General features: G+C 45.7%; 1 non-coding gene across 1 annotated transcript; it reads left to right on the plus strand.

The window, feature by feature from the left end:
* Positions 1-556: 556 nt before the first annotated feature.
* LOC122121974 lies at positions 557-660 on the plus strand. The gene has a single exon (XR_006150072.1). It is a non-coding gene; the product is annotated as a U6 spliceosomal RNA (small nuclear RNA).
* The last annotated feature ends 20,162 nt before the right edge of the window (positions 661-20,822 follow it).

The following is a 20,822-nucleotide window of genomic DNA, read 5'->3' on the forward strand; positions in this document are numbered from 1 at the left end:
TGGAAGCCATAGCAGGAAAAAAATGGAGACCTTAGTATCTGCCAAGAGATATTGGTCAAATAGGGAATAATACAATCCTGAAATAAGTTAAGTGAGGCATTTTAAAGAACAGGGTATATCTACACAGTAGATATAAGGTGGGTATCTTCTCTTACATTTAGGAAATAAAATACAATCCCTGACAACCCAAGCTCAACCCAACATAAGCCAGTCCCTGAGCCACAGAAACTGGCTCAAGGGAAGGTATGTCTGACATGGCTACAGCTGGCAGGGAACACAACTCCTGTCCAGTGATAAAACTTTATATAAAATGGCTTCAGTTTTGTGGAGATCACAATCCAAGAGAATGAAGTCAACATGCCAAGAGAAGTTCAGATGAGAATAAAGGAAAGTCCACCTGCCCCTTCCACAGCTTAGGTACATAGCCAGCAATACCTCTTTGTCATGCAAGTTAAAGTTGGATTCCTTTCATTAATAAAAAAAGATCATGGTGTTATATAAACTCAGAGATTTAATAGTATAAGTGTCTATTATCTGATGTAAGATACTATATTGTGTGCTCGCTTTGGCAGCACATATACTAAAATTGGAACGATACAGAGATTAGCATGGCCCCTGCGCAAGGATGACATGCAAATTCGTAAAGCATTCCATATTTTTTTATTTCTTTGTTGCTTTGTATGTCCCTCCCCCATGGTATAACCCCTGCTTTCACTGTATTTGATGTCGGTATAATTTGTGGAGGGGAACGGAAAAAACAAATCGTTTAAATAGGGATACAGGTGGACCCATTGCAACAATGAGATGTACAAGTCGTTATGTCGAAAACGAACTTTACAACTTTGGTGGGGGGGGGGAGGAGGATTGGATGGGGGAGTGGGGGAGGTGGGGGAGGATGGGAAAGGATGGGAAGGGGAAACAAAGGAGGAGGCTACAATGTTTGATAAGAAATGTACTCATTATCTTGCCCATGTAATTGTAACCCCTCTGTACAGTATTTCCACAATAAAAAAGATACCATATTGTTTAATTCTGCATGTCTTACACAATACATAACAAATAATTTTAAGTACATTTTAAAAAGGGAACCGGACAAGTGACTAAACAGACAGTTCCTGAGGGAAGTACAGATAGCCAATAAATACACAAATGTTCAACATCCTTAACCATAAAGTCAATGCAAATCAAAATGGCAGTGAGATTATATCTCATCTCAGTTAGATTAGACATCATCAAGACGACAAACAACAAATGCTAGCAAGGATACATGGGGAGGGGGGTAAGAACCATTAGTGCAGCCACTATGAATATCAGCATGGAAGTCTTTCCAAAAACTTAAAATTAAATTACCATATGATCCTGCTATACTATCCCTGAGCATATATCCAAGGAATGTAAGTCAACATACAACAGAGATACCTATACACCTGTGCTTATTGTACTGCTATTTACAATAGTTAACATATGGAACCAGCCTAGGTGCCCATTAGTGGTATCTGATGAATGAGTAAAGGAAAATTAGTATAACAATGGAGTATTTCTCAGCCATAAAGAATAAAATTATGTTATGCATTTGCAGGAAAATGGATGTAATTTAAAATCATATCGAACAAGACAACCCAAACGCAGAAAGGCAATTACATACTTTCACTCATATATAGAATACAGACTTAAAAATAAAATAATACACAGATTAAAATGGGATTCTTCAGGAAGAAAAGCCAAATGGGAAGGAAGAAAGGAGAGAGGAATGGGGGGAAGGTAGTATGACAGAACTATACCTGTATGTATGAAAATAGACTAATGAATCCCACTAGAAATTGAAAAGAGGGGTGGGGAGCTAAGGAAGAGAATTAACAGAGGAAGTAAATTTGAGCAAAGTTGGATTATATGCATTAAACTATCTTAATAAAACCCCTTTGTACAATCAATATAGACTGAGAGAAAGTGGGAGAGATGCCATAAAGGAGAGTTAAATCCCGGACCCTGGTTTGAAGTCTAAGCATCAGACTTGATAACCTAAGCAGAGGAAAAGCAGCCTGAAGACTGAGTGTCAGGGTGAGCAGACGGGGCATGAGGGCAATCTTGCTACTTCCAGGAACTCAGGAATTTCCCTAGAGTCAAGTGGACACCATGGAAAGTGTCCAGACCTTGACTATCTGGCTGGTGCCCCATGGATTCCTCTGCCTCCCAGGTGAGGGCACCTCAGCACAGAGGCCCTGAGATTACAGCCCAGGGAATCAGATAGAGGAGAGGTGGTAGTAGCAAAGGCTACCACAGACCCTCTTCCAGAGAATGACAACTAGAGAAGAATCAGAGAGAACTAAAGTGGCCTGATAAGTAAAAGACAAATGTCCCCTTCCCTCTCCTTGTACAGTTCAGACACACAATGAACACCCAGTGGAAGCCCAGCATAAGGAGGGAGAAGAGAGAGGACATGTGCAGGACAGGGCTGCCCCTCTTCCATTGTGAGTAGGAGACAGGGTCCCCGCTTAAGCTACCAGGGAGTATCAGAGGATGAAATTTAAACTAGAAGGGAGGCTGTATGGAATTGATATTTTCTTTATATTCTTCATTTTAAAAATAACTAATTAGGCTGGGCACTGGTGGCTCACCTCTGTTATCCTAGCTATTCAGGAGGCTGAGATCTGAGAATCACTGTCCCAGACAGAAAAGTCCCCATGAGATTCTTATCTCCAAAATACCAGAAGTGGAGCTGTGGCTCAGAGTGGTAGAGGACTAGCCTTGAGCAAAAGAGCTCAGGGACAGCATCCGGGCCCTGAGTTCAAGCCCTAAATAAATAAATATAATGAATTAGATCTTTTTTTATTTTTTTATTTATATTTTATTATGAAAATACTGTACAGAGGGGTTACAATTACAAGAGCAAGATAATGAGTACATTTCTTATCAAGCATTGTAGCCTCCTCCTTTGTTTCCCCTTCCCATCCCTTCCCAGCCTCCCTCCCCGCCCCCCCCAATTCTCCCCACCACCACCACCACCAAAGTTGTAAAGTTCGTTTTCAACATGACAATTTGTACTTCTCATTGTTGCAACGGGTCCACCTGTATTAGATCTTAATAAGCAAAACTTACAAGTCTTCCTAAGACAGAGGAAGTTAAGAAGGGACAACGAAAACCCTCCTTGGAGAACAACAAGCCCATTTTTTTGCTTAGGTCCCTGTGAATTAAGACTGTTCAAGAAACTGGTTAGAATACAGGTGGGATCTGCTTTTGTTAGGGACAGAGCTGGGTAGGTGGGACAGACCCCTGCCCTTCCCCACTCCTAACCCCTCCCTATGGAATTACAGATACACAGATTCCCAGATCTCCTTGTATCAAGTGTTGTCATTCAGATAGACCCAGACAATGCTTACAATGACTACAGTTGCTCCTTGGCCAGTAACTAACCACATTTGCGATAAAAGAGACTTTCTGCTTCTTTGAGGGACTGGAGTGAGGCCCCAGAGCCTCCTGCCTTCTCTGCAATGAGAACTCAGATCTAGCCACCACCTGTACAGCCCACTCTGCCAAGAATGTGATGTCTTGTCACTCACCCAAGCTTCTCGGGCTGCTCCTTATGCCACCCAGAACCTGAAAGCTCATGACATGCCCCCACCCTTTTTTGTGCCAGGGCTGGGCTTTAACTCAGGGCCTGAGCTTTGTACCTTAGCTTTTACCTCAAGGCTGGTGTTCTACCACTTGAACCATAGCTCTACTTTCTGGCATTTTTATGCTTACTTGGAAATAAGAGTCTCATGGACTTTCTTGTCTGGGTTGGCTTCAAACTAAGATCCTCAGCTCTCAGGCTCCTGAGTAGCTAAGATTACAGGTATGAACTACCATGCCAGCCAAGTCTTGGGGGGGGGGGGGGCGTGAAGGACTGTTTTTAGTGGCCTTTTGTCCACTTTTGCAAATGGATTTTCAAATCCTTCCTTTCCCAGGTTTCTCCCCTTGGTTCTCACTTTACACTGGTCTTGCTTTCAATCTCCAATATCCAAGGCCCTTGAGTCTAATGTGTTTGATTTGATCATGAAGAAGCAGAGGAAAGACTTCACCAGGACCCACCACCACAAAGTTAAAAAACAGCCTCTCCTCAGCCTGAGGGAGGAAGTGGGGTGGATTAGTTAGAAAGGATGTTGACCCTTAGGGGTCAGCCAGAGGAGGGGCCCAGTGGTCAGAGGGAAGTGACAACAGGGAGTGCCTGGAAGAGATTGTTCATGCTTTCAAGCAGGGCCAAACACCGTGAGTAAGGCTGGGGTGTGCTGGGCCTGGCTATAAATAGCCTTTCCCAGAGACTCCCCAATACCTCATGCCCAGGGGAGATCTTGTACCCTAAAACGACTGAGGGTCTACAATGCCACAACAGGGAAAGGAAGGCCCAGAACCCACTCTTCCCCTCTTTCCCATTCCCTAGTGGCCCTAGAGGAACAGGATGCAGAGCCCACTTGTGAAGGGGAAGGCCTGGCTCCCTCTGGAACCTGGAGCCTCTGTGCCTGCAGACTCTTCTGGGAGAAGACTCTACTGACAGATGGACGTCCACTGGTTTGCAGAGCAGCTTCTGTCCCTCAAGGTCTTTGGGTGGCTCTGTCTCCCTTCCAGTGGGGAGCATACGTCTCGCTGGGCCTCTAGGCTGCATTTTGAGATCCCTAGACTTCTTAAGAGGACTTGGGAGGACTTTCAGCTTTGCACATAACCCTGCCCTTCCAGGGAAGTTCTGGGAAAGCTGAACACTTGCAGAGTTCCACTACAGATCAAGTCTAAGAGCGCCCCTTCGCACACTGGGTGTTCTGATGTCGGTGCTTTGGGATAAAGAGCCTGATCTTCTAGCTTGGAGTAAAGGGAGATCTGGAGTATAGGGGAGGGGAGAATGTCAAGCGCAACAAGTCAGGCACCCTTTTGGGCGGCTTCATAACCTCAGCTAACTGCGCAGAACCTCAGCTATCCAAGTGAATGGGGGCATTGCTCCAACATTGAGCTGATGGAGAAAATGCATTTTAAGTTGTTTTGGTTTTTTTTTTAAATTCAACAGCTAGAGGTCAAACACGGTGAATTCTGACAGGAAGTTCTCAGGAGGACTGCATTGCTAATAACACTTATCTGTAAACCCTACCAGCAGTTACCATGCTGATAAGAGTCCTCCCCAGCTGCTAGTTACAGATCTACTATGGCCTCCAGCAAAATCTCTGAAGTCTGCATCCCCTACCCTTTAACTTGAAATTTCTGTCTCTAGGGTTCCAGAAGGATCTGGACAATTTCCTTTGATTGCTAAGATTTTCTGCACCTAATCTTTTTTTTTTTTAACTCAGTGTTTTTCAGTCTGGGTGGTTGTTCTGTTTTACCTTTTCTTTCTTTCTTTCCTTCTTTCTTTCTTTCTTTCTTCTTTCTCTTTCTTTCTTTATCTCTCTCTTTCTCTCTCTCTTTCTTTCTTTCTTCATTTTTTTTTGTCAGTCATGGGGCTTGAACTTGACCTGGGCGCTGTCCCTGAGCTCTTATGATCAAGGCTAGTACTCTACCACTTAGAGCCACAGCACCATTTCCAGCTTAATTGTAGATTAGAGTCTCATGGGGACTTTTCTTCCCAGGCTGACTTCCAACCGTGATCCTCAGCAGTCAACCTCCTGAGTAGTTAGGATTACAGGCATGAGTCCCCAATTTGGGCTTCTTTTATTTTTATTTTTATTTTTTTGTCAGTTGTGGGGCCTTAACTCTGGGCCTTAACTCTGGCTTGGGCATGGTCCCTCAGTTCTTCAGCTCAAGGCTAGCACTAGATCTACCACATGAGCCACAGTGCCACTTCCAGCTTTTTCTGCTTATGTGCTACTGAGGAATTGAACCCAGGGCTTCGAGCATTCAAGGCAAGCACTCTACCACTGAGCTACCTTCTCAGCCCCTTATTTTTTATTTTTTGTGCCCATGCTAGAGCTTGAACCCTGGAACCTAGGCACTGTCCTTTAGCTCTCTACCACTTGAGCCCCTATCTCTATTTCTGGCTCTTAGCTGATTAATTGGAGATAAGAGTCTCAAAGATATTTGCCCAGGCAAGCTTGGAATATAAATCCTCAGATCTCAACCTTCTGCATAGCTAGGATTAAAGGAGTGAGACACCAGCACCTGGTTTCCTCCCCATTCTTAAATCCTGAGTCACTAATCCAGTCCACCTGGACCACCTGAACCCCTGACATGGACCCAATGGTAGGGTGTCACATGAACAGTGAAGGGGATTCCTATCTTCCTTCTTCCTGGCTTCCCACCATTGGAGATTTCACAATCCAAGTGGGGAATTCATCCCAGGCCACTGAGCCTGAGCTCCACTACTCCTCTGACCTTCACCCTCAACTCCTCCAGCATCTCTACCTAGCCTCACCCTGAGCTTTACAGTCAATCAGACCTTCTTGGGCTCTGAAGTCCTCTTCTATTCTTTCCCTCCTAATTCCCTGTTTCTCCCTTCCTTTGTCTAAGCTCCTTCCAGGTTTCAGGCTCTCCTTTCCTCCACACTCAACTGCTCTAAACTCTTAAGGCAGGATCTCACCAGCACTCCCTGATTGCTGCTGTTCCAAGTTCATTCCTTCAAAACTCTAAATGAATCCTGCAATCTCTTTCTCTGCACACGACTGCAAAGCATGAAAGCCTGGGGAAGAGGCCAATCTGTGATGTTCAATATGAGCATGGGGCTGGGGACTCTTTTCAAGTTCCTACCTCCCTGCTTCCACCTCTCCCAATGTTCCTGTCATCCATCCTTTGTCTGATCTTGCAGCAAAAAGCAGAAGAAATTTCCCCTGGGCTTCAATGCTTCTCATCTCTAACACCCTCAAACATGGACCAGAAATACCTCCCTTCTCTCTGTCTCCTACCCATCCCTCCTTCCAAAGCCTTGGGCTAGCTTTGGCATTTTCCTATGAACTTGTTATTCCACAGTAAGTGTTCAGTGAATGTCAGCATTACTATTTTTATCCAATGCCTCTTTCATGTGAAATCTATCATTTGCCTGCCTGCTTCAAAAAAAAGCAAAATTCTCATATTTTTTATTGCACTATACACATCATTCCAGTTATTCGTCTGCTGTCCTTTCCCTCCCACAAGACTGTGCCCTATTCATTCCCAGAGACAATACATAGTGTCCATATATAGTAAATGCACAGTACACATTTGGTGAAATAAATATGGCCCTAAACAAAAATCAACTTTCAGGTAACTATGTCATATTAATAGCTCAACCTATTTAATGGGCATAATTAGAATCACTTCAAGAAATTTTAAAATTGAAACATGCTGACTGCAGGTCAAACCAATTAAGTATGAATCTCAAATGGCCAAGGTAGGCCACAATGTTTTTGGGGTTTTTTTTTTAGGACTTTTCTCCATTCCAGTGGGCAGATTTCCTTGAGAATCATTGTCTTACAGAAAGTAGTGACCCTCAGTATCTAACTTGAGTATGTTTTGTTACAGGAAGAGGCTGGCTCTAATCTAGTAAGAAAAGCAAGCAAACAAGTGATACAGTGTTAAGAACGAAGCTAGAGGTGATGTCAGTGGTAATGCACGCATGCGCACACATTGAGGGCTGGGTGGTTGCTCCCTGCCCACTATGTGTATTTGGGATTGGCTCGTAGGCCAGCCCTAGAAGCCAATGGAGAAAAGAAAGATAACCCCCAGAGGTTGGGGAAATAGCCAGTCCAGAGTACATGCCCACAGGCAAGAAATCACCCAACATTGCCCAGTCTCCAGGCCTTCCTCAAATTATTCAGTATCTGTTTTAGGTCAAAAATTATCCCTAAAAAGCTAGCATGGGTCAGAATTCTCAGACTGAGTCCCCAAAATGTGGCCTATAGGGCTCATTTGAGAGGAAGCTTGTTAGACACAATCAATTCAATCTGAATTCGCATTTTTGCTGAGCACCAGTGGCTCATGCCTGTGATCCTGCTACTCAAAAGGTTAAAATCTGAGGATCACAATTCAAAGCCAGCCAGGGCAGTTAAGTTTATGAGACTTTCATTTCCAATTAACCACCAAAAAGCCAAAGGTGGCTCAAGAGTGCTAGCCTTGAGCAATAAAGCTCAGGGACAAAGCCTCAGGGCCAGCACCAAGAAAAAAAGCTAAAGGACAGAGTCTAGGCCCTGAATTCAAGCCCCAGTACTGGCACACATGTAGGTTTATATATGTATGTCACACACACACACACACACACACACACACACACACAGCCTTCTACATTGCTTAGTCCTCTCAAAGCCCTAAACCTCATCCACCAAGATAGCTTCAAGACCCTGCTTCACTCAGTGCCCTCCAGGCTCTCTTCCAGTGAATAAAATGGTGGCTAGTAGTCACAGCCGGTCACTCCATTGTGCTAAGAAGAGTATCTTTCAGCCACACCCTTTCTCTGGGCTTGGAATTGTAAGAGGCCCATCCAACTTGGTTACAATAGCTTGAGACTAGTGAGACTCACCTGAGAAGAGTAAGCCCCACCCAGCCTGCAAGGCAGAGGTGCTAGAAGAGAAAACTTCCAAAGAAAAACTGAAGTTCTTCTAGGGATAGAAGCAGAAATAGATCAGGAGGCTGAGATCACTGAGGATCTTAGTTTGAAGCCAGACCAGGCAGGAAAGTCCATATCTCTTATCGCCAATTAACCTAGAAAAAGCTAGAAGTGGCTCTAGTGGTAGAGCACCGGCCTTAAGGGAGAAAGCTAAGGGCCAGTGCCCAAGCCCTGAGTTAAACCCCTAGTACCGAAGGAAAAACAAAAAGGAGAAAGCTGGGGAGATACCAACAAATGCCACTATAACATATGAACATGTGATCTGGAGGATGAAAGAGAGCTCCACCCTCAGTCCTTAAAGAATAATACAATGCTCATGATGTGAGTGTTAAAGTACATCATTTTTATATTTAACTAGAAAATAGGTAGTAGTACCCTTGGATCACAAAATCCTTTGTAAGCCATCCACTGGTGACTCACATTTGTAATTATAGCTATTCAGGAGGCTGAGATCTGAGAATCTTGGTTCAAAGCCAGCCCAGGCAGAAAAAGTCCATGAGACTCATCTCCAATTAACCAACAGAAAATCAAAAGTGGAACTGTGGCTCAAAGTGGTAGAATGCTAGGCTAGAGCAAAATTGCTCAGGGAAAGCACCCAGGCCCCTAATTTAAGCCCCTTTACCTAACACCCACTGTGCTGATACTGGGAAAAACACCCAAATGCTGCAAGGTTCCTTTTACAAGACACAACAGGTTTGATCTTGAAGTAACCTAGATCATGTGAAACCTTGTATGATTATAAGGAGCAAGATGTGAACTTTACATTTGATATGAAGAATACATTCATTGATTACTACTAAGGGTAGAGGCATAGCCCATTGGTAGAATACTTACCTAGCAGGTAAAAGACCTTGAACACTGAAAAACAAAATGAAAGAAAAAGAAAAGGAAAGATTATTTTAATATTACAACTGTTGTAAGTTATCTCCGTCACAAGAAAACAGAGAAGCCACATTTTGGGAGGTCGAATTGGGAGTCTTTATTGGAGAGCCAGTGTCTGCAGGTGGACTTTGGTCTCAAAGACCAGCAGGGATGGGGGGGGCGGGGGAGGTGTCTGCTGAGAATGTGACTCAGTGGTAGAGTGCTTGCCCAGCATGCAAGAAGCCCTGGGTTCAATTCCTCAGTACCTCACATAAACAGAAAAAGCCAAAGTGATGCTTGGCTCAAGTGGTAGAGTGCTAAAAGGATCTCAGGACAGTGCTCAGGCCCTGAGTTCAAGCCCCAGGACTGAAAAAAGAAAGAAGGAAGGAAGGAAGGAGAGAGAGGGAGAAGAAGGGAGGGAGAGAGAGAGAGGGAGAGGAGGGGAGGGAGGGAGAAAGGGGAAGGGAGGGAGGGAAGAAAGAAAGAGAAAGGGAAGAAAGAAAGAAAGAAAGAAAGAAAGAAAGAAAGAAAGAAAGAAAGAAAGAAAGAAAGAAAGAAAGGAAGGAAGGAAGGAAGGAAGGAAGGAAGGAAGAAAGAAAGAAAGGAAGAAAGAAAGAAAGGAAGGAAGAAAGGAAAGAAAGAAAAGAAAGAAAGGAAAGAAAGAAAGATAAGCAGCCCAGTACAGAGCTCTGAACCAGCTTTTAAAGACAAAACCACATGCTTGGGATAGAGACCAACCCTTAATAAAAGCATACCTTTATATGGGAAATAGTTCAGGTACAAGCTGAAATCACCATATAGGGGGTATACCCTCAAACCCACCATATGGGGAGATAGCCTCAGAGGCTCAGAGGCAAGTGAATGAATCCATTTAGGGAGAAACTGAAGGCCAGCATTCTCTGTAGAAAGTTTCCTAAGGCTCAACAGCATGCTGTCTGCAATTCAATGAATGGCCTCTCTCACCTCTAGGCTTTTCAGTGCTGGGTGGAAAGCCCCCTCCACACAGCAAGGCACCCAGATGGCTATGGCTGTGAGAATTACTTTGACTCAGCCTCCTCACTACACCACTAACTACTCCCCTCCTTATAATTTGAAAAGGCCTCTTTGAAAACTAGCATTTACAACTGGCATCACTGGAAGAGGTTTTTGGTTGGCTGGGGGTTTTTTTGGTGGGGGGGCACATCTTTTTGTTATGAAGCTGGGTCTCCCTGTGCAGTGCAAGCTGGCCTAGAGTGCATTGTATACCCCAGCTGGCCTCAAGCTTACCATCCTCCTACCTCAGCCTCCAGGCAGATGGCCATCACACCTAGCTCCAACTAATAATGTATTAAGAGGAAAAAACACAAGCTCCCAAGAGGCTGTTGCCTGAGCTTTCTAGGAAGTGACATCAGCCAGAGAAAGTAAGAGAGGAACCTTCTGCCTGACAATGTTGTATTACTCATTTTTTCCTGAGTCCCCACCTGGGCCATAACTTCTTGAGAATAAGAAGAGCAGCAGCTAAGATTCCTTCCTGGTGTGCATTGTATTTCACACTCAGAGTACTGACAGCCTTCCTGACAGTCACTGAACTGCTGTGTTAAACCCTTCTGGAGAGGCGATCCCAGGAAAGCCTGGCCCTAACCATAGATGCACTCTGCCTCCTTCTCTCATAACTGTATGCTATGGTTTAAGAATTAAGTTTGGCCAAAAAATGGGGGGAACAAAATTATTTTCCCTAGGTTTATTTCTGGGCCCCATCCTCCTGAGCCACAATTGGCAGATGATTCATTTCTCTTCCCAAGGCCACTGCGCTTCCCTGTCAGAACTCCTAGGTCCTCCTGATTTCCAATAACTGCCTCTCCATCTTCCTGGTTGGGGTGGATGAGTGGCACTTTGAGCCACTGGTGCCCTAGTGAATCCATGTACTGACCAGCCTACTACAGAATGACTGCTTGCTGATTATTCTCCAATCAGCCATCTTAGCTAACTCACATTCATGTTGAACCTTGACTGACACACACACACATACACACACACACACAGTGTGTTTAATTTTATTAAATAAACATATGCAGAGCAGGACACCAGTAGCTCACACCTGTAATCCTAACTATTCAGTCGGCTGAGATTTGAGAATCATAGTTCAAAGCCAGACTGAGCAGGAAAATCTATGAGACTCGTTATCGCTAATTAACCACTAAAAAGCCAAAAGTGGTAGAGCACTCGTCTTGAGCAAGAAAGCTCAGGGAAAATATGCAGGCTCTGAATTCAAGCCCCAAATCTGACACAAAGAAAAAAAAAATAGATGCACAATTTTTAAATCTTTATTTTCAAATTTACAAAAACATTATTAATCTAGAACTTTAGAAGTAATGAGTTGATATTTGCAGGAAAATGGATGGACCTGGAGAAAATTATGTTAAGTGAAGTAAGTCAGGTTCAAAGAGACAAAGGATACATGTTTTCTCTCATTCATATGTGGGAGTTAAGTCAAAATTATAAACAAATATAAAAGCATATATAGGGCCATATGCATATATATACAAACATTAACTAAAGTATGGTACACAGGGGAGAATTCCAATGGTATAACTCCTTTGAATAAGTAATTTACAGTTTTACAAAATGAATACCAGGAAGCTAGAATATGCATTGTGGGAGAAGAGGTCAACAGGAGTGAATGGGGAGGAAAAGAGAGGAAGTGTGGGAGAATATAGTGATAATAGTCAATATACATATATGCAAATGGAACCCAGTAACTTGAAAGGGATGGGTAGGGTGGAGAGAAATGGGGGAGAATGATGGAAGGGCTAACATTGATCAAAATGTATTGTACACATGACCTGACATGTTGAATTGAAATACCTTTGTATAACTACTTAAAGATAGTAAACATAACAAAAAAGTAGACAGGACTTGACATGTAGAAGAAAATGAATGTTAGGTAAGTATTTTAAAATAGTTGGAACAAGATCCCTCTTGAAAGAGAAAGGTGCTTTCTAAGATGTTTCATTAATTTTCTGCTTTTTAAAAACATTCCAAACGCAAAAATATCTATAGAAGGAAAGTTAGGCAAGGCATTGTTGGGAGCTGGAGCCTGCAGAACAGACAAAATGCCAACAGAGAAGAATGAGGATGGAGTACTTAATGTGTATGTATGGAGACAGAATAATGAAATCTGTTGGAATTGTTTTAAGAAGGAGGGGAATGAGAGAGATGAACGGGGCGAGTTTGATGAGGCATGGGAACGTCACAATGTACAGCTAATAAAAGAAATCTTTTGAAAACCACTGTACGTAGAAAGTGAAAGTTGGCTGCCTGGGCGCTGTTTTGCACGTCTTGGGTGAGATGCTAACAGTGTTCAATAGTATCTTTACCAGAGAGTTCCCTCTGAGGACAGACAAATATTCCACATCCTGACTTCGTGACTCATACACGGTAAACTGAGAACTGAAATCAGAGGCCTACAGAGGGGAGTTGAAGTCCACCTGAGCTTAGCAGGCTGGCTGGAGTCCCCCAGTGCTTAGGGAGCGTGAGAAGCCTGCATGGAAGATGCTCTGCTACTGCTGTTGATGATGACGACGACGGTGGTGATGATGATGACCACGACGACGGTGACCACCACACAGTTTCTTGATGGTGACGTGGGTACTTCTGGAAGCCGCGCCGTGGGCAGGCAAAGTCTTCACGGCATAACACACATCCTGGGCGCGGGGGGGGGGGGGGCGCCCAGAGGTCCCGCTCTCACTCTCTGGAACGCAGGGCGCCGAGGTTCCATCGCCGTCCCACGCTTGGCTTGGCGTGGCTGTCGGTGTCTGTTGCGGCTCGGAACCGGGCAGCGGGGCGGCGAATAGGCGCGGTCTGGCTTGCAGTCTTATAGCGGGGTCCCGTGGCGTGAGGGCGCGCTTAGGTGCGGGCGGGTGGTGGTTTGCGCTGCAGCAGCGAGCCGGGAAAAAGATCACCGCAGGCCCAGGCTATTCAGGGCGGCATGGAATAAGCGGAGTGGGTCCCGTGGACCGTCGGGTCCCGCAGCACCCCCGCACCGTGCAGCCTCCGCGCCCTCCTCGCGGGGATCCACACCCTTCCCAACTCCAGAGCGCAAGCATCCCCGCCCCGCCCCCAGCCTGAGAAGAGCCCTGAAAACGGGGCCCCACGGTGTTACCCTTGCAGAGCAAGTGCTAACGAACGTTTCTAGGAATAACACAATGGCAGAAGGGACCGCAGCAGACCACGATGGTTGGGGCAGCTCCTGGGGCCGGGAGGGCAGTGTCAGCCCTCATTAGATGTTAGGGTGCTGAAAACCCCAACGAGGCACCCGGGCCTGGGCAGGCAACTGAGTGCCCACCCTTCACTAAGGAATAACATTCCTGGACTTCAATGGGACCTCTGGCTGAAAGCGCCCTGGCCCCGACACGCAGTCTGGCCAAAGGTTTGCGTGATACCAGGTTCCATCTTTTTTTCTTTGTTAATGAAATGTGTGCCCCACTGAATCCCCAACACAATCCTTTGCCTGCCAACCAGGGTCCAAAGACAAGAAAACGTACAGAGGCCTGGGTCTGGGATGGTGGGGCTGCGTCCCTGGCCCCTGGAGGAGGAGAGCCGACCACTCGAGGCACCTGTGAAGGCAAGAAGGCCACGTACACTGCAAACATAAGCTTCACGGGAAGAGAAAAGCACGTCCCAACCAGGTGAGAGTTACACTTGTGTAATTGTAGACGCAGGGGGAATGTAGCCAAAGAAAATAGAATGGATGCGGCACTCGCTGTTTTCATGTTCAATTTTATGGGGGGAGGGGACACTTTTATGCAAAAGAACAATGGTTTAAGTGATTTAATGACAGTAACACCTGGCTGTGTCATTCCTTCTTAAAAACAAATGGGGTTGGGCGCAGATGGCTCAAGCTTGTAATCCTCGCTTCTCAGGAGGCTGAGATCTAAGGATCCTGGTCTGAAGCCAGCCTGGGCAGAAAAGTCCCTGTGAGACTCCAATTAATTTCCAATTAACCACTCAGAAAACCGGAAGTGGTGCTGTGGTAGAGCGCTAGCTTTGAGCAAAAGGGCTCAGGGACAACGCCCAGACCCTGAGTTCAAGTCCCCCCACCCCACCCCCGCGCCAAAAAAGCCACTCTCTCTTTATAACATAAATTTCAGCAACAATAAACCAATAGTTCTCAAACCTGCTAACCTAAACTGTAAAACTCCGGGCTTCCAGAAGGAAATGTTGAGTGCCTTTCTACATCATTAATAATGAGCAGTTTTTATTGTAGTCAGTAACCTCGCCACCTACCCCTCCAGTCCCCCTCCCCATCCCCACCTTAAAAATGAAGGAAGGCAGCTCTTAAAAAGAAGAAAGCTTTGGAATAAGGGCATTCGGGTTTTCTAGAGAGAAATAGCCTGATTAGACAGCATCTGAAAACCTTCTCCAAGATCCAGCGCTTGCATTATCATGTATAGGTAGGTATGGGCTAAGATCTTTCAAAGAAGTTCATTTCCTGCCAGCTTCCAACGCCTCATCAAAGGTTAAGACTCAATGAAGCGAGTTCCGTCAGGAACATGGATGACTATCCCGACCCTCTCGTGTAGATGTCCGCGGAGCCCGCAGCCCCAGGCAGCCGGGACCGTCGCCCGCCCCCATTTCCCCTCCACCCCCATCCCTCCACCCCGCCGCCCGGCTCTTCACCTTCAGGTCCCCGAGCTGGCTCAGCGGCTCCGCCCACCGACTGGGTCTCGACGTGGCCCTCGTCACCGGCGTTCCGGGATCGGTGCTGGTGGTCACTGCGCTGGCCCTCGAGGACCGGGGCAGCCCTAGACGCCCCGGGCCTGCTCTCCCCGCCGCTCCGCGGGACGCGCCGCCTCGGGTGGGAGGAGGATGGGCGCGTGCCGGAGATCGGCGGCCGCGCAGGAGGGTTCGGGTGTCCACACTGGAACCCGCCATCTGAGCCGGTGTTCTGGCAAATGCGACCCAAGGCAGAGCCAGTTCTCGCGGTGTACCCAGGAGCACCGATGGAACCCCGCGCCGGCCGTTCGTGCACCCACGGACGCGCGGAGAGCCTGCACCCCCGCCTCCCGGCTCCACTGAGGCCGCAGGAAACCCGCGCCCAGAATCGCAACGCCCCGCCACCGCTTCACTCAGCTGCCCCACAGTTTTCAGGGTTTGGCAGAAAATAGCGTGTGAAGGCTGAGCGTGGGGCAGCACGTCTGCCATCCCCATAGTGGGATTCCTAAAGCGGGACAGCAGCGAGCTCTAGCTCAGCTTGTGCGAGGTGGAGAGTTCCAGGCCAATCCAAGCTACCGTGAGAACCCCCTCGATAAAACAAGACACGACCAAATCCCCCGTCCCCTCCTCGAAGGAAATGCGGTCCCGGATGTCACGTTTGAACCTTCTGAAGGCCGGACGCAGCAGGCCGGCTTCTGAACCTGCACACAGGGGAAGCCCTCGCCTGGCCGGGCAGGCGGACCTGCTGTGGGCCACGCTCTAAAGCGCTGGCTGCCCGGCGAGCCGGCGCGGGGCGCGGGCCGAGAGCGCGCTCAGAACACCTGGAAGCCGGCGCGGCTGCCCCGCGGTCCCGGTGGCTCGCGGGGGATGCTGGCCGCGCCGGCGGGCTCTCCCCGCGCCCCTCCAGTCCCCTCCAACTCAACATCTTTCACCTTCTTAGTTAGTGCCGATCCAGACTGGAGATGCCCGGAGAGGGAGCGCGGCGGACGGCGGGTGGCACCGCAGAGGCGCCTGCGGGCGGGAGGGCAGCGGCCGCCGCCGGCCAGCGCCGACAGATTTGAGCTAGGGAGCCTTACTCGGAAGTTTGGGGTTTGCCCCTGGAATGGAGGACTTTTCCCCTCCTTTATGAAAGGTGCTGAAGGAAGCTTTTTACTTACTTATCTGTCCGCAGGAATATAGGAACTCTGCGAAGTTACAGCTCGGTGCGGATTTTCGGGTGTTGATTGATTCCTAAGAGGCCAGAAGCAATATTCCGTGTAATGTCTCTACCCTCCCTCCACCCCCACCACCCCATCCCCGCCCAGCAACTACTTAAAAAAATCTGGCTTTCCTTAAACAAAGCAGGGTCGCGGGGAGGGGAGGGGTAGAGACAGACACCCTCACCTTTTCCAGTGGGGAGTCAACACTTCCTATTTATGGAAAGACCTCCCCCCCCAATAAAAAGTATGTGATCCAAATACCAAACAAGGCAATGGTAATTCAGAGAAGAAATGGAACTAAAATATGACCACATTCTCAAGATAGAGGAACGTAGAAAATTTATAGATATCACAGCAGTGAATAATAAGTTTAGAACTCAGTCAGTCATCGTTACTTAACTGTCCAATGAGCTTAATTATTAATGTAGGTGAATGTCCAGTAGGAAAAATAACAAGTATTGATTCTAATACGTGGAACTGAGTCTGGTAAAAGAGAACTTTCCGACAACTACCCACCCGTTGTGACATTGCTCGAGTTCTTACATGTTTCATTTGATTTTTGAGTCATTTTCAAATATATATATATATAGCATGTCCTTAATCTCTGTCGAAGCTACAAATTTTTTATTTTTCTCTTACCTATCCTGTAACAGATATTTTCAGTTTAATAGTCTTTGTATTTTGGTGTACCTGCAATCCCTCCATACTATTGAATTCAAACCAACAACCAAACTACTCTTAGTCTTTAAAAGCAGAAGAATCCGCTATATTCATTAAAAATATAAAAATGTTCCTTTACTTTTTCCAACATCTCTGAATTTTCTTCTCAGCATTCTGTCCACAAATGCCCACCCCTCCCCCCCAGGGAAATAATTCTTTGGAGAATAGAGCAATTTAGAAACATGAGTGTCAAGTTTCAGCATCAAGTGAACTGACAGAAGCCAGAATCTATTTCCAAATTTGCTGTCTTCCTTTTATTTCACTAGGTTTACCTGCTTGCAAGAATTCTAACTGCTCCAACTTCAGAAGTAAATGATGTGGAACTACCATTCAGGCTGATGAAGGAGAGGTTGAGTACAAAAGTTAATGTTAGCAGCTTTGATATTCAGTGTCACAATTAGCTGCTCCTCTTGGGGGGAGGGTGTACAATATGAGAGTGTATGGTTATGGCAACATTGTACCCAAGTTCTTCACATGAAAGTTATTTCTGTTCACATTGTATAATCAGACTGAGCTGTCCAAAGTTCAAAATAAAACAGATGATCTTTGTTTCCAGCAAATAGGGACACTCTAGCAAAATTCTCATTTTACTAAGCAAAAAGTACTCAAGTGAGTTCTGCTGTTCTTTCTTTCCCAGTGGAAGAGTGAAATTAAATCCCTCCCTCCACTCCACTCCACTCCATTCTTTTCAGTAAAAAAAAAAATCTTACTAGATCCTGAAACGGAGTATTGCAGTGAGACTTTTATCAGCAGTCAAAGAGCTTTTTATAGTTCCTGCGTCCCGCTTTTTTTTTCAATAGACAAGAGCAAGGGGAAAAAATATTAGCAGGAAAAAGATATTAGCAGCTTCTCCAAAACAACAAAGCCAAGTTACTAACCCAGGTAAACCTTTGATCCAAAATGCAGTTTGCTTCTTTTCATGATAATAATATTCCTAGCTTTTATTCATCCATCCACTGTGTCTGGCTCCAAGAGCTTGCAATGTCTTGCAATGTTAAATGTTTTATGTTCCACGTCATTTGGGAGAAAGATGTATAACCCCTGGGTTTTTCTCAAATAGAAAGGATAAGCAAAACAGGAACTGCTGAATTCTGTGCGAAGACTTGATGGAAAATTAAAGTACCAACAACCAAGCAGTCCACTTTTCAGAACACTTAGCAGGGCCACATTTGAGATACAATATGTAAAGGTTACAAACCTTGCCCCAGACCTCTTCTTGCAGTCTGAAAAATAAGATAAACCCCAGAAAATTAGTCCCATCACTGCCTGTGATTTTCTTCTTTCCCTAAGAAGTTGTCTACCTGATGTGTGGGAAATCACTGACAGTCATCAAAAGTGGACCCTGCTCACTCTCCCGACATTTACAAGTTTATATGTTAATCATGATTTCTATGCTCTTCACAAAACCATCTTCCTAAGCAATACCAACATGAAGAATATTTGTTATGAAATAAACTATGGTAAATGTTTATAACTTCTAAGGGCAAATAGAAAAGCTAAAGTCTCTTCAGCAAGAATAATTGTTCATCCAACTTGTTTAGATGTGAGATACTAAGAATCTTTTATATTAAAGAACAGCATTATTATCCCAGCAGCTAAGAGTATTTGCACTACACTCAGAAACTTGAATTCCAGTGTCTTAGACAAAAGTGGAAGAATTGTGGTGTGAGAGGGTTCTGTGATTATATATGGGACATGGAGACACGGAATTCTTTGTTCCCCTTTATTCTCACAGAGCTGCTTAATGATTCAGAGGGAAATTCACAGCAGCTTTTTTTTTTTTTTTTAATGCCAACTGGCCTTAATGCCTTACTGAAGCTTGAATTTAGGAAGTAGGCTTTGTCCTTTCGGTTTATGGTGTTTTTGTTTTTGTTCAGGGAAACTAGCACTCTACCACTTGAGCCACAGCTCTACTTCTGGCTTTGTTGTTGTTGTTGTTAACTGGAGTTAAGAGCCTCATGCACTTTTCTGCCCAGGCTGTCTTTGAACTGTGATCCTCAGATCTCAGCCTCCTGAGTAGTGAGCCACTACTCAGGCGTGAGCCACCAGGCCTGACCACAGCACCACTCTCATAAGGAAAGTAGGGGCAGATATTCGATCCCAGGCCAGGGAGCCAATGAAATACTCAGTTCATTATAGGCTTATCAGCTAGAGAAGCACTTGATCTGAAAGAGATACCCCATCCTACTGCAGGCAAGAATCAGGTAGGAGCATAAATAAAGTTTTCTTCAGAGAATATTCTGGACCCAGTATGAAGCACCACGTTGTAAGCAGGAAGAATAAATGTATACTGAAATAGTGGATGTTCAATACTGTCAAAATGAATCAAAGAAGAATAAGGAGAGGAAGGGAAGTTTGAGCTTCTATGATGTAGCAAGCGCAGTTTGGAATTTTACACACAAAATGAAATGAGACGTACAAATATTGGGATGCATTGATACACTGACTCACAGCACTCTGTTCTGTTTGTTCCACACTCCTTTTGCTTGTATGTGTTCTTAGCATCAGCACAAATTTAAAGACAAAATGCTAGGATTTCTCTTGCAATCTCTCTCTCCCTCCTTCCCTCCCCCGCCTCCTCTCTGCTAGGTCATGGAGCATGAACTGGGATGGGCATGGTCCCTGAGCTTTTCTGCTCAAGCCTAGCATGCTACCACTTTGAGCTACAGCTCCACTTCTGGTATTCTGGTGGTTAATTGGAGATAAGAGTCTCATGGACTTTCCTCTGTAGGTTGGCTTTGAACCACCATCCTCAGATCTCAGCCTCCTGAGTAGCTAGGATTACAGGTGTGAGGGTTGGGAAGTTGGCTCAGTGGTAGAGCGCTTGCCTTGCATGCCTGAGGCCCTGGGTTCGATTCCTCAGCACCACATAAGCAAAAAAGAAAAAAGCCGGAAGTGGCGATGTGGCTCAAGTGGTAGAGCGCTAGCCTTGAGCCAAAGAGCTGAGGGACAGTGCCCAGGCCCAGAGTTCACGCCCTACAACCAGACCCCAAAAAAAAAAGGATTACAGGTGTGAGCCACCAGCGCCCCTGCTCTAGTTCTCTTCTGAGATAAGACTTGATAGTGAAATAGTTACTTACCTCTTAGCCTTTTTTTTTTTTTTTTGTCAGTCATGGGGCCTGAACTCTGGGTCTAGGCGCTGTCCCTCAGCTCTTCAGCTCAAGGCTAGTGCTCTACCACTTGAGCCACAGTCCCACTTGTGGTTTTTTCTGCTTATGTGTTGCTGAGGAATCAAACCCAGGGCCTCAGACATGTAAGGCAAGCATTCTACCTCTGAGCCACCTTCCCAGCCCCTAATCTTTAATAGAGATTATTTAGGGTCCTCTTGGGAGAAAAGACACCCTACCCTCTTCCTATTATTCTCAATAGTGGACAAATTTGTTTCTAAGGAAAACACAAAAATTAAGAAAAATATGATGCTTTTTAAAATCACCAGCTAGAAGCTGGTGGTATAGTTCAGTGGCAGAGAGCTTGCCAGGAAAGTCCCTGTGTGTCACCAGCCATAGGTACCTGGGTCTCTTCACCTATGTCCAAGCAGAAGGAACAGTCTAGACCTTTGGTCTGTCATGGTTATCCAGCCTAGGTGGATTTTACTGAATGTTTTACTGTTGTCTTTCGCTTGAAAATATTAAAAGTAGCTGGGCTGGGTGCCAGTGGCTCACGCCTGTAATCCTAGCTACTCAGGAGCCTGAAATCTGAGGATCACAGTTAAAGGCAGCCTGGACAGAAAAGTCCGTAAGACTCTTATCTCCAATAAAACCACTAGAAAACTGGAAGTGGCACTGTGGCTCAAGCGGTGGCTCGCTCATCTTGAGCTG

This window comes from Dipodomys spectabilis, unplaced genomic scaffold, assembly GCF_019054845.1.
Source record: "Dipodomys spectabilis isolate Male_0828 unplaced genomic scaffold, ASM1905484v1 ptg000199l, whole genome shotgun sequence".
Classification (NCBI taxonomy): Eukaryota; Metazoa; Chordata; class Mammalia; order Rodentia; family Heteromyidae; genus Dipodomys; species Dipodomys spectabilis.